We start from the raw sequence: 13,737 nt of genomic DNA, 5'->3' as shown, positions 1-13,737 counted from the left end.
GTCGCATTCCATGGCAAGCTAGCATTGGGTGCGCCCTTCAGTTGCAAAAAGCAGTGCTTTTTGGAATTTGTTCTCGACAGTGGCTAGCGAAAGGGACTTGGTGTGCCTCCAGTTTCTGCTCCATACAGAGACGCAGGAAGAGCTTGGGAACGGTAAATCTGGAGTACAGATGTGATTGCTCCACGACGGCTGTTCTCTGAAAACCTGGTGCTTAGGTAGTCATGGGTGGAGACATGTTCTAATAGAATGGCATCAACCTCAAGGTTCACATAGGAACGCCAAGCTAGCATTTGCCGAAAGACCATAGTTTTGTTTTTTCCCTTATTGAATTCAAGGCATAATTCATTGCACTTCCTTATGAAGGTAGCCAGAATGAACTTGAGCCCCATCGGAATATGTAATGTTATGTTAAATCACTTCTTAAGCACAACGTTCACCAATCAGGGCATCTTGGTGTTGTACAGACTAGCTTTATGAGGAAATGGAAGGACTAGAAGAGAAGAGTTTTAGGGGAACGCCGAAATGCCAGATCTTCGTGCAGCATGTAGAGGGATAGAGGAAGGGTGTTTCAGAGGCAAGCAGCGGCCACAGAGAAGGTGGCCCATCAACGCGGGAGCCCTTAAAATGAGGAATAGGATAAGCCAAGCCGAAAGAGACGCAGAGCCGGTACAAGGGCATATAGGGGCAGAATTTGACCTGTAGGTACTCAGGCCCAGTCTGGTAGAAGGCCCGGTGAACAATGCACAAGGCCTTGAAATCAACATGCTTGGGTAAGGAGACAAGTTGTCTTGAACCATCAAACTCGCCCCTTCTGGTCCTCCTGGTCCCTGACATGTCGGGCCTTACACTCCATGATACTACCAAGCTCAGAACGCTGCTCACCAGTCTTCACGTTCTACGCAGCGTCCTCTATAAAACAAACACACCCCCGCAGCCCCATGCATCTCAACGCTGCTACTAGCTGTGATCGGACGTGTGCTCCGTACCTTCTCTTGTGCTACTTGCAATCCCCTGACCCCTGGATTCCCTTCTCCCGACTTCTTCCTTCTTATCCAATCTTCCCGGAATCCCTGCGTCGCTTCCGCGTGCCCCCCTACTCCTTCCTGAATATTCGCAGAGTTTTCCTTTGATCCTAGACATTGAAGCTGAATGTAATCTGGAAGCCGAGGACGGCCGAGCAGGCTTATTTAAGTCCCGAACCATACAAAAGAAGACTCTGCCTAAAGAGGACATCAGGCAACACAGAAAGGTGAGAAGGGGGGAAACCTGTGACAGATTGAGACGCCACCTGACCGAAGTCGATATAGACATGGAGGCGCCCATCCAGGATCTTATGCGTGGCATGCAAGAACTAACGACCGAAGTACAGAACTCGAAAGCGGAAAACGCAGCGCTAAAACAATTGGTACTTTCACGTGACTCTGCCACAAAGGACAGTGTGCTATTGGGCGGCATTGTTGACAAATATGATGGCTGTGCAAAAACCCTCCGGGGATTCCTGGATTCTTGTTTGGTCCACTTTACCTTTAAACCTTATTATTTTTCCACCCCAGGGCTAAAGTGGGCTTTATTATTGCTCACTTTTCCGGGAATGCCTTAGCCTGGGCGATATCATTAGTTAACACCGGAGATCCCCATTTGGATGATTATGATGGATTCATTCAAGCACTAAAAACCATGTTTGACCGCCCAGAACAGGTCTTTAGTGCTCAAGAACATTTACTCGATTTCCAGCAAGGCTCTCAGGACATGCTCACCTAACTCACGTAACTCGATTCAAGCAATTGGCTAAAGAAGCGTGTTGGCCTTCTGAAGCTTGCTTCACCCTCTTTCGAAGAGGGCTAAATGAAGATATTAAGGATGAATTAGCCAGGGTAGCACGTCCTAGTTCTTACCAGGCACTTATGGATCTTGCTCTACAGATTGATTTTCGCATCCAGGAAAGAAGGGCAGAGAAAAGGAAGACCAAGTCACCCATCCAGAAAAATCCTCTTGTGGGCCCTTCAAAATCCAAAGATTCTCCTGTTCCTACAAACAAACCCGAACCCATGCAGCTAGGGGCTTTCCGTGGACCCATATCCCCCCAAGAAAGGTTGAGAAGGATCCATACTGGCTTATGCATGTACTGTGCCTCGGACAAGCATTTAGTCAGAGAATGTCCTTTAGCCCCTCCACGGCGTTCGGGAAACTCCAGCTCCCGATCCTAGATGGAGCTCAGTTTCGGGAGAGAGATGCAGGCTCCACATCTAAACCATCCTTGAACTCTCCTGGGCAAAACTCCCTGGTAATCTTACAGGCCTTCCTATCGTCATCCAAGAAGGAATCCTACCCCATTCTGGCACTAGTGGACTGTGGTGCATTGGGATTATTCATAGATCAGGAATGGGTCCTTAAACATCATATTCCCTACGAATCATAAAATCTGCCCATTAACCAATGGTATTGGGAATGCCCTGGCTAGCAGTTCCCTCTTCCTAGGTTCCGAATTTTGCATGTCCTATTGTCTGCTCCTGGATCCTTCTCCGAAAATATCAGAAGAACGTTCAACAACTCAGCAAGGTCCTCTTATGGTCTCCAACATCATCCAGGTTCCTAAAGCCTACCAGGAATATGCCATTGTGTTCTCTTCTGCTATTGTCCAAGCCTTACCACCCCATCGGCCTGAGGACTGTGCTATTGAAACCGAACCTTCAGCTGTGATTCCCTTTGGAAGGATCTTTATTCTGTCTGAACCCGAGAAAACGGCCCTTCGTGAATACCTAGATACTAACCTAGAAAACGGCACCATACGCCCATCCAAGTCTCAGGCTGGAGCCTCATTATTTTTTATTCCTAAAAAAGACACCAAGGAGCTCAGACCTTGGCCTCATTACACGGAAGGCGGTAAGGGTTAACGGTCACCGGTAATGGTACCGGTCACCGTTAACCCTTACCGCCTTACTACGAGGTCCCTTAGCGGGTTGGTACTTTAACGCCTGCTTTTAGCAGGCGTTAAAAACCAACCCGCTAAGGGACCTTGGTGCTAATAACGGCACCGCAAATTTGCGGTACCGTAATTAGCACCTTCCCCATTCCCATTATGCCCTATGGGGCAAAAATGGGAATGGGGAAGGGCAATGGTGGAAGGGGGAATTACCGCCCCGCCAACCTTGGAATAGGGCGGTAATTCCCCTTTCCACCAAGGCGGTGCCGGTATTTTACCGGCATGGACCAAGGTGCTATTAGCACCTTGGTCCACCGCCTACCGTGTAATGAGGCCCCTTTTCTTGATTATCGAGGTCTTAAACAGTGCACCCTTAAGGATTGTTATCCATTACCCTTGATCTCAGATATCCTGGAAGCCGTAAGAGGAGCCGTAATATTTACCAAATTGGATCTCAGGGATGCTTATCATTTGATTCGTATTAGAGAAGGAGACAAATGGAAGACAGCCTTCAGAACACCCTTTGATCATTATGAATTCTTGGTCATGCCCTTTGGACTCTCTAATGCTCCGGCAATCTTCCAACGCTTTATGGACCAGGTGTTTTCGGATATGCTATTTCTTTTCATCATCGTCTACTTGGACGATATTTTGATATTCTCTAAGGATCCTCTCAAGCATGAAAAACATGTTAAAGCAGTGTTACAACGGCTACGTGAACACAAGCTTCGAGCAAAACCCGAGAAATGCCTTTTTCATGTTTCCACTGTTCACTATCTAGGATTTGTCCTTAGCCCAGATGGCATAGGAATGGATCAATCCAAGGTTAAGGCCATACTATCCTGGCCAACTCTGACCACCGTAAAACAGATCCAATCTTTCCTGGGCGTGGCCAATTTCTATCGGAAGTTTATACCATCCTTCTCCGAGATTGTTCAACCGATCATCTCCTTGTTGAAGAAAGATACTCCCTATCATTGGACCCCAGCCCAGGAGAAGGCCTTCCAACGCCTGAAAACAGAGTTTACACAAGACCCAATCCTGGCTCAACCTGATATAAATCGACCATTCCTAGTGGAAACAGACGCCTCTAACTATGCCATCGGAGCAGTTCTGAAACAGGAACTCGATGACAGACTGGAACATCCTATTGCCTATCTTTCACGGACATTGACCTCCAGTGAAACTCATTACTCAGTCTTAGAAAAGGAACTTCTAGCCATCCGTCAAGCCTTCACCGAGTGGCGTCATTTACTTCTAGGAGCTAAACATCCTGTTCAGGTTCTAACGGACCATCGAAATCTCCAAGTGTTACAGGCCCTGGAATGCAGGAACAGCCGTCAGGCCTGTTGGGCATTCTTCTTTGCCCAATACCAGTTCCAGATTCATCATGTTCCGGGGACACAAAACGTAATCGCTGATGCCTTGTCTCGGCGCCCTGACTATGAACCTCCTGAAGACCGAACATTTGCCAAGATGTTTCCCCCACACAATATTTGTAGCCCAGGCGACCTGCCTTCTAGATGAAGTCCGCATTCAGACTCAATCCTCGGAGCTCTGGAAAGTTATCTCAGACAAGAACCAGTGGGAATTGAAGACCAAACATGGATACTTGTTCAAAGACAATGCCTTGGTCATCCCAACACAAAAACTACAGCAAAGGATAATAAGTCTCTGTCACGATACTCTTTACTCTGGGCATCGTGGTATTACCAATACCCTCCGATTAATACAAAGGCAATTTTGGTGGCCTGGAATGAAGGCTGACGTACAACTGTATATTCAGGCATGCTCTGTCTGTAATCAAAACAAACATGATAACAAAAGACCGGCGGGACTATTGCAGCAACCTCCACTTCCAACAAGGCCTTGGGAATTCATAGCGACAGACTTCATTGTGGAATTACCACCTTCCAGGGGATACACAACCATCATGGTCACCATTGATTTGTTAACTCATGTGGCCCATTTTACACCTCTGTATAAACTGCCATCCTCGTCAGAACTTGCTGGAATTTTCCTGGAACACATATTCCAACTGCATGGACTTCCTTCCAAGATCATATCGGACAGAAGACCCCAATACATTTCTCAGTTCTGGAAACATCTTTGCCAAGTACTAGGAATCCAACGCGCTCTTTCCTCAGGATATCATCCCCAAACCAACGGAGCCACAGAGCGCGTAAATCAAACCTTGGAACAATACCTCCGTTGCTTCACTACCAAGGTCCAGGACGATTGGTCCCTTTTAATACCAGTGGCTGAATTCGCCTATAATAATTTGGACCACTCTGCTGTTAAGACCAGTTCTTTTTTCTGTAGCCAAGGATTCCACCCTTCGGTTCTACCCTCCGTCCTTCCTCATCCTACACCAGTTCCAACAGTCGACTCCTGGATTGAAACACTCATTAATGTTCAAAGAGAAGCCAAAGAACAATTAGAAAAGGCCAGGACCGAGACCAAACTGTATGCGGACTCCAAACGAAGACCAAGCCCCTCCTACACAATAGGGGATAAGGTTTGGCTATCCTCGAAGCTGCTGCCACGGCATCTGCGACCAAATAAATTGGCTCCTCTATATTATGGGCCATTCCTTTTAAAGGAAATCATCAACCCAGTGGCCTACCGACTCAAGTTACCAGACTCCTGGAAGAAAATCCACCCAGTCTTTCACACGTCCTTAATGAAGCCATATGTCCAGACTTCTCGAACTAACCTTCGGCCCAAACCTGTACTCGTCAATGACCAACTGGAGTATGAGGTCTCCAGGATTTGCGATTCTATATATAGACGTGGCAAACTCGAGTACCTGGTGGAATGGAAAGGATATCCCCCCAGTGAACGCACTTGGGAACCTATCTAAAATCTAAATACCCCCAGGTTACTCAGAAGGTTCCATCTCATACACCCGGGCAAACCCAGTGGAACGAGTTTCCGGAGGAGGCATGCTGTCATGAACCATCAAACTCGCCCCTTCTGGTCCTCCTGGTCCCTGGCACGTCGGGCCTTACACTCCATAATACTACCAACATGGCGGCAAGCTCAGAACGCTGCTCACCAGTCTTCACGTTCTACGCAGCGTCCTCTATAAAGAAACCACACCAGCACGGCCGCGCGCGTCTCAATGCTGCTACTAGCTGTGATCGGACGTGTGCTCCGCACCTTCTCTTATGCTACTTGCTATCCCCTGGCCCCTGGATTCCCTTCTCCCAACTTTTTCCTTCTTATCCAATCTTCCCGGAATCCCTGCGTCGCTTCTGCGTTCCCCCCTACTCCTCCCTGAATATTCCCGGAGTTTTCCTTTGATCCTGGACATCAAAGCTGAACGTAATCTGGAAGCTGAGGACGGCCGAGCGGGCTTATTTAAGTCCCGAACCATACGAAAGAAGACTCCACCTAAAGAGGACATCAGGCAACACAGACAGGTGAGAAGGGGGGAAACCTGTGACACAGGTGGCCAATGAAAGGCGGGGGCGTTCAGGGCTACCCTAGCTGCAGAATTCTGCAGGATCTGCAGTCGTTGGAGAAGTAAGCTGTTTGAGCCAGGTAGAGTGTGTTGCAATAATCAAGAGAGCCAGACTTAAGAGCAGACACAACAAAGGGCGAAGATGGGGAGACAGACAGGGGAGAAAATGCCGAAGGGTACAGAGTATGACGTGAACACCATGACAGACCGCACTTACCTGGGGCTCCGTGGACAGTGAGGCCTACAGCTTAACCCCCAGGTCCTTAACGACTCAGCTGGGGGTAGGAAGGGGGCCTAATTCATATGGCCAGAAGTTGGTAGACCAAAGGAGTCCATCAGCGGCCGACCCAATCAGAAGTACCTCTGTTTTGTCACTGTTGAGACAGAGACAGTTGTCAGACAACCAGGTGTGGATTGCCAGCAGGCAAGAGCAGCAGATGGAGGAAGTGGAAGGGAGGGAGAGGTTGAGGCGCCTCAAGATCTGAGTGTCATCCGCATAGGAGTAGTACCAAAACCCTAAAGAGTGAATACGTTTAACTAAAGGTTGAATATACACATTGAAAAGAAGAGGGAAGAGAGCAGACCCCTGAGGAACACTGCAAGTGATAGGTATGGTAGAAGTCTTAAATGGAGAAAGAAAAAGGGACTGTGAGTGGTCAGAGAGAAAGGAATGAAACCAGTTGAGGACCGAGCCAGCAATGCCTGCTGAGGTGAGTCTGTCGACCAAGATGGTGTGGTCGACTGTGTCGAATGCGGTTGAGAGATCTAATAATATTGGTGCACTGCTGACAATGCCCAGATCGGCCATCTGGGTGAGGTCGTCAACCACTAGAGTCTAGAATGGACTCAGTGCCTGAATTTGGGCGAAAGCCAGACTGAAACGGGTCGAGGGACCCAGAGTCCTCTAGAAAGGAGCAAAGCAGAGGGATGACTAAAGACCCCAGAAGTTAATGGGAAATGTAAGCAAAGAGATAAGCCAGAAATTGGACAGAAGGATGTGATCTAGGGGAGGTTTTTTAAGTAGTGGATTAATCAGAGAGTGCTTATTAGTAGGGAGAACCCAGCTGAAGAGAAAGAGGAATTGGCAGCCAAAGTCAGAGCGCGAACAATAGATGAGATGACCTCTTTAAGAATGGCAAGAGGGATAGCGTCGGCCAGAGACGCTGATATAAGACCCTGGGCGGCCAGAATGTTGTCAATCACATGCAAGCTGGGAAAGTTATGCCAGACCATGGCTGGAACAGAGGGATTCTGAGGAGGGGGCAGTCCCTGAGGGGAGACAGCAAGGTCAAAGATCTTCTGACGGATGGCAGCAATCTTATCTTCAAAAAAGAGTGATAAGAACAGTACTTGGGAGGGTACGATTGGAAGGAGCAACTGAGGAGAGAGATTGTACTAATTTAAACAGCTCACAGGGCAAGTTAACTGCTAAAGTGACCTGCGAGGTATAATGGGGGTATTTTGCATTCATGAGGGCTCTCTGACAAGCAGCACAGGCTTTGCGCAGTGACAGATGGGCAAGAGGACAGCAAGAGCTACGCCATTTGTGTTCCGCCTGCCGGCGAATTAGAAGGAGAGCAGAAACCTCAGGTGTAAACCACGGTGCAAAAGGCCAACCCCGAGGCTTCGCTGGCTTAAGGGGAGCGCGTAGATGTGCAGTATAGGTCAGGACGGCAGAGAAAGATGAGAGGTCCAGGGGACTGCGGGAAGCCAGAAACTGTTAATATTAGAGGAGATATCAGCCCTAGGAAGAGTAAACCAGCAGTGGGTGTAGGACCAAAACGGTGTTTGCAGGAGGCACATTAAACGTAAATGGAATGATCATGTTATCAGACCAGGACACCATCAGGGAGGGAGAACAGGGCAGGAGGAGCAAACAAGAGATCCAGTGTATTATCATGAGAATGAGTGGGGCCTGAGACCTGTTGACAGAGGTTAAGGTTGGACAGAGCTGAAACCAGCCGGGCAGCAGGGCAGCCTGGAGTTCCGAAGGGCCATTCAGATGCATATTAAAGTGCCCAAGCACTACCAGATTGGTGTAGCGCATTTTCAGGCCCGTCACTGCATCTAGAAAAGATAAGACAAAGTAGGTTTCTGGCCAGGGCAGTAAACTAGCAGCAAATAGAGTTTGCAGGATGAGCAGCCCATGATTTCAGCCAAAAAGGCCTGCATATTGAACGCATGGGACAAAGGAATCAGAAAACACGGAAAGGAGGTGCAGTGAATTAACGCAATGCCACCCTCTGTAGGGGGCTAGTCCCTATCAAGCAGAAGAACGGAAAAATCAGCAGGAAGGGCCTGGTCTCTGTGACACATATTAAGTCAGGAGAGTGTTCATGAAGGAGTTCATAGCACGGCAGGGCATGAGACGCTAGGGAGCGTGCATTGAAAAGAAAACATCTGACAGCGGATGCAGCTGCCACGAGGGCAACAGGGGCATCCTTATAAGAAAAAATAACAATTGACAGGCAATAGAGTGTCCGTTGGTGCCAATAACAACAAATCCTTTCGGGAATACCTCTGCCCAGGGGTGATTAGGGGAGCCGGCCACACACCGTCTGTAGCACGGATGGGTGCAGATGGGCAGTGTTGGGTTTTACGTGGGTCCCCTAACCGCGAGGAACAGAGTCACACGGGAGCCGGGGTACAGTGCAACCTCTTTATTCGGCACTCCTACAGGAACTACCTTCCCCATGTCCCGTCCCCTCCCTAGCCCAACGTCACTTCCCTTGTGCCGGGAACTAAGGCCGCAACGGTGGTCGGCCCACACAACGATGTGGGCGGGCTGCATAGCCCTCACTAACAACCTGACATCCCCCCCTTTTTAACAACCACATGGCTCTCTCCTCCTTACTCCATTTCTTCTATGAGTCTGTGAGGCTTGAAACGACTTCTCTGAGGTCGACCTCTGTGAACCGGTGTGTGCTCGGCCAGGCCCTGTGGTGATGAAATGTCCTCACCTTCAGAGGTCTCGCTCTCCTCCCCGTAATATCTGTCCTGAGCGTGGTCATCCTCGCTGTCTGCGTCTTGATCCTGTGTATCCTCCATGTAGCACTTCTTGGGTTTGAAGTACGACACATTTCTCGTGACGGAGGACTGGTCGGCTCTCTTGGCCGTAATCATCGTTCCTTTCTTGTGCATGACCGTCAGCGGTTCCGGTGCGAACGTGGCGTCCTCCTTGCGTTGTTTGGGTTGCCGCAACCACACTTGGTTTCCCAGTTCCACGTTCGACTCCTGTGCCTTTCTTTTGTGATCAGCCGTGCCCTTCATTTTGGCTTTGGCGGTGTCGTCCTTGTCTCTGGCCTCTTGTTCCAGAGGCGTGGCCTCTGCTGCGCGTGCGTCTTCCGGCAGTCGTGTCTGTACTGGTCTGCGGAACATCAAGTCAGCGGGGCATACGCCCGTCGTGCTGTGGGGAGTGTGGCGATAGTCCCTGAGGAACTGATATAGTGCTTGTTCGAAAGGTTTGTGGAGGATGGTCGCTATTTGCAGGGTTCTTTTGATGTTGGCCATGAACCTCTCGACCATCCCGTTGGCCTGTGGCCATCTCGGAGTTATCTTCCGATGGTGGAAGCCCATATACCTCGCGAAGTTCTCGAAATCTGTGCTCATGAATGGTGCTTCATTGTCGGATTTTATGATCCTGGGTATTCCGTATGTGGACAACAAGCGGTCCAGTACCGGGATGACACTGGATGCTGCCGTGCTGTCCACGATCTGTGCGTCAGGGAATAGGGAGTGTTCATCTATTAGCACTAACACGTATGTACCATTTCTTAGGGGTCCAAAGAAGTCCACCGCCAGTTCTTCCCATACATTTTTCGGTAGTGGAGACATTTGGAGTGGGTTTGGGTGCGGAGGCGGTGCTACTTGTGCGCACGTCGTGCATTGTCCTATGATTTCCTCCACCATCATGTCCAGTTTGGGGAACCACACTTTTTCCCTTAGTAGTCTCTTGGTGGCCACCACTCCTCGGTGACTTTCGTGTGCTACCTGGATTGTTCTGGTGCGCAGTGACTTCGGGAGGAGTACTTTGCACCCTTTTAGTATTACGTGGTCGTCGACGATGGAGAGCTCTTCCCGGACATGGTCTATTAGTTTGACATCCTCTCGGACCTCTTCCGATACGTGCAGCGCCTGTTGACGCATGTGCGCCCTTCTGTCTTCTTGTATGTAGTGTCGTACGATGCGTAGAGCCGGGTCTTGTTCTGAGTGTGCAATGATGTCTGCCCACCCCACTGGTAACGGCTGTAGGTGATGCACCACATAATTGAGGTATTCGTCAGCGATGGATGGTTGTGGTGTGGCTGGGCCAGTCGGGTGGCATGAAAGATAGTCCGCTGGATTATCTTCTTTCCCAGGCCGGTGCTTGATGATGAATTTGGAATCCTGCAATCGTAGGCCCCATCTGGCTATTCTGGGCGGCATCCTTGACTTGGGGTCTCCATATATTGTGATCAGTGCCTGGTGGTCAGTGATGATAGTGAACTCCTTGCCGTACACGAACAGGTGAAAGTACTCGCATGCCCATACCACCGCTAGGCTCTCCTTTTCCGCCTGGGAATAGGCTTGTTCTGTCAGGGTTAGGCTCCTGCTGGCGTATGCGACCACTTATATTTTTGCGGGTTTTAGTGGGTCAATTTGCGTTAGTATGGCTCCCAGACCTACGGGGCTGGCGTCCACTATCACCTCGTTGTGCCTTTTGGCGTCATAGTACGCCATGTCCTCTGCCTTGGAAATGGCATCTCGTATCGCCTCAAAGGCCTTTTGACAGTCTGTGGACCATGTGTAGGGTTGATCCTTACACGTTAAGAGGCGCAACGGGTTACTGATGGTTGCGTAGTCCTTTAAGTATCTGGAGCAATAGCTGGCCAGTCCCAGGAACGAGCGAAGCTCCGTCGTGTTCGTTGGGGGTGCGGCTGAGTTGAGTGCCGCCACCTTCTCCGGGTCTGGTCGCATCCCTTTGTCAGAGAATATGTGGCCGAAGAATCGTAGGGAGCCTTTCCCGAACTCGCATTTGGCCTTGTTGAGCGTTAGTCCGGCCTCTTGCAGTGCAGCGCACACTCTGTGGAGAGCAGTGTCGTGCTCTTCTTTGGTCTTTCCGAATACGAGAACGTCATCCGAGTAATTCAGGCAGTTGGGCACGTGCCTGATGACTCTATGTATTTCCTCCTGGAAAATTTCTGCTGCGGAGGATATCCCAAAACTGAGCCTTTTATATTGGAACAGACCCAGGTGTGTGACAAATGTCATGATGTACCTGGATTCGGGAGCAATCTCAATCTGATGATAGCCTTTGGTGAGGTCCAGTTTCGAGAAGACCTGTGCCCCGTGGAGCAGGTGTATCATGTCGGTGATCCTGGGCGCCTGGTGTCTTTCCCTCTCAATGGCCACGTTGGCTCTCCTCATGTCGACACACAGGCGTATCGATCCGTCCGGTGACTTCTTGGGGACGGGAACGATGGGGGACACCCATGGAGTGGGCCCTGAGACTGGTTCAATAACGTTGAGCTTGATTAGCTTGTCCAGCTCCTCTTCGACCTGGAGTTGTATATTTATCGGAATGCCCCTGTAGTGCTGGGCGACGGGTGGTATCTTCGGGTTTATGTGCAACTGTACCTTCCGGTGTTTTAGTTTTCCTAGGCCTCTGAATAGGTTGGGGAATGTTTGCTCGATGGCGTCCGGTCTGGCGAAGTATTTATGGGCCATAAGCTGGTACAGGATGTGCACCAGACCCATCTCGACGGCTGTCTTAAAACTGAGGATGCACCCGCTGTTGGCTTCCGTCTTCAGGATGTGTAGCGTGATCTTTGCAGCGTGCGATTTATGCATGCACCATGCAGATATTGTTCCTTTGCATGGCAGCAGGGTTGTGGCTCCATAGGGGTATATGTCCACTGACGCCTTTCGGATCTTTGGGGGGCTGGAGAGTGAGTTGTACGCCTGTTTGCTTATTATATTAACTGTCGCCCCTGTGTCTATGAGGAATTCCACCGGTGTGTTGTTGATTTGTAGCAGGAGCGTCGGACTGTGCTGGGTGGCTGTGGCGTTGTTGAGCGCCCACACGTACCCTTTTTTCCGTTGATCGTCCTCTGATGACTGGGATTCACTGCCTGATGGGGATCTCATCTCAATGTACCGGACGAACCGTCTTCTTCGCGATCGCCTCGATCCGTCCGATGGCCTTCTGTCGTCTCTGGCGTAGGAGCTCCTTCGAGGTTTTTCTTCTCTCCGGGGTCCCGGCTGGTCTTCTTCTCCTCTGCCTGCTGGTGGGCTATGTCGCGAGCTTCTCCTTCTCTCTTGTTGTCTCGTTCTGCTGGGTCCCTGTCCCGGCGGATTTTTGCAGACGGCTCTGTAGTGGTCCATTCCGCCACAGGCGGCGCACTTTTTTCCTACAGCAGGGCAGTCACCCACGTGCGGATACTCGAATCCGCATCTGTAGCACGTGGCGTCTGTTCCTTTCCCACCCGGTGAGGGCGCGGTATGCAGTCTGTTAATGGTCTCAGCAGTCAGCGGCGGGTGTTGAATGGTAACCTTGCCTAGGCTGTCGAGCTGCGACTCAACTGCTGCTTCCATCCTGGCAAGTGCAAGGATTTCCTCGAGGGACCTTTGCTTTTGGAGGAGCTGCTTCCTGAACGGCTGTGAGATGCAGCCTGCTATGACTTGAGATCTTAGCGCCTCGTCATTTGAGTACCTATGGAACTCACAGTGCTTTAGCTTGATGCGTAGGCGCATCACAAAGTTGTCAAGGGACTCTCCTTTCTCCTGTCTCGTAGTGTGAAAGACGTGGCGCTCGTAGTCAATGTTTGTATGGGGCGTGAAATATTCTGATAGCTTCCCATGTAGTTCCGCATAGGTGACCGTGTCTACGTTCATCAGTTCGCCTGCGATGTCCCTGACAGCGGGGCCTACTGTCATGAATAGGGTGTTTTTCAGCATCGCGTTGTCGGTCAAGCCGATTGCCCCCGTGTAGAATTTGAAATCCCTGAGCCATATGACCCATCTGGGTCCTAGGTTGGATGTGTCTCTAACATCAAAGGGGCCCGGTAGCGGTAAATTGTGAGCGGCGGTACCTGACGTTGGTGCCTGTTGATGGCCATCAGCCACGGCTCCAGATCCGTCCGACGAGGAGGCTACGGGGCTCACTGGGGCCGACATGTCAGCTGCGACTGTGGTGGACGGCAGGCACCTCTGTGCCGCCTTGTGTTGTGCTGTGTGGCAGCCCGCAGCACGTGTAGGTGGTGAGCAGCCTCTTCACAGGCTATGGCGTGTCCTTGGCCTCTTCACGGGCTGGTGCGTGTTCTTGACACTGTCCCCTGGATCTTCGGCCCGTCTCGGGGCCTCCCGCCGA

Source organism: Ambystoma mexicanum, chromosome 7q (genome assembly GCF_040938575.1).
Source record: "Ambystoma mexicanum isolate Mex_15411 chromosome 7q, UKY_AmexF1_1, whole genome shotgun sequence".
Lineage (NCBI taxonomy): Eukaryota > Metazoa > Chordata > Amphibia > Caudata > Ambystomatidae > Ambystoma > Ambystoma mexicanum.
Note: the sequence above shows the minus strand (reverse complement) of the source record.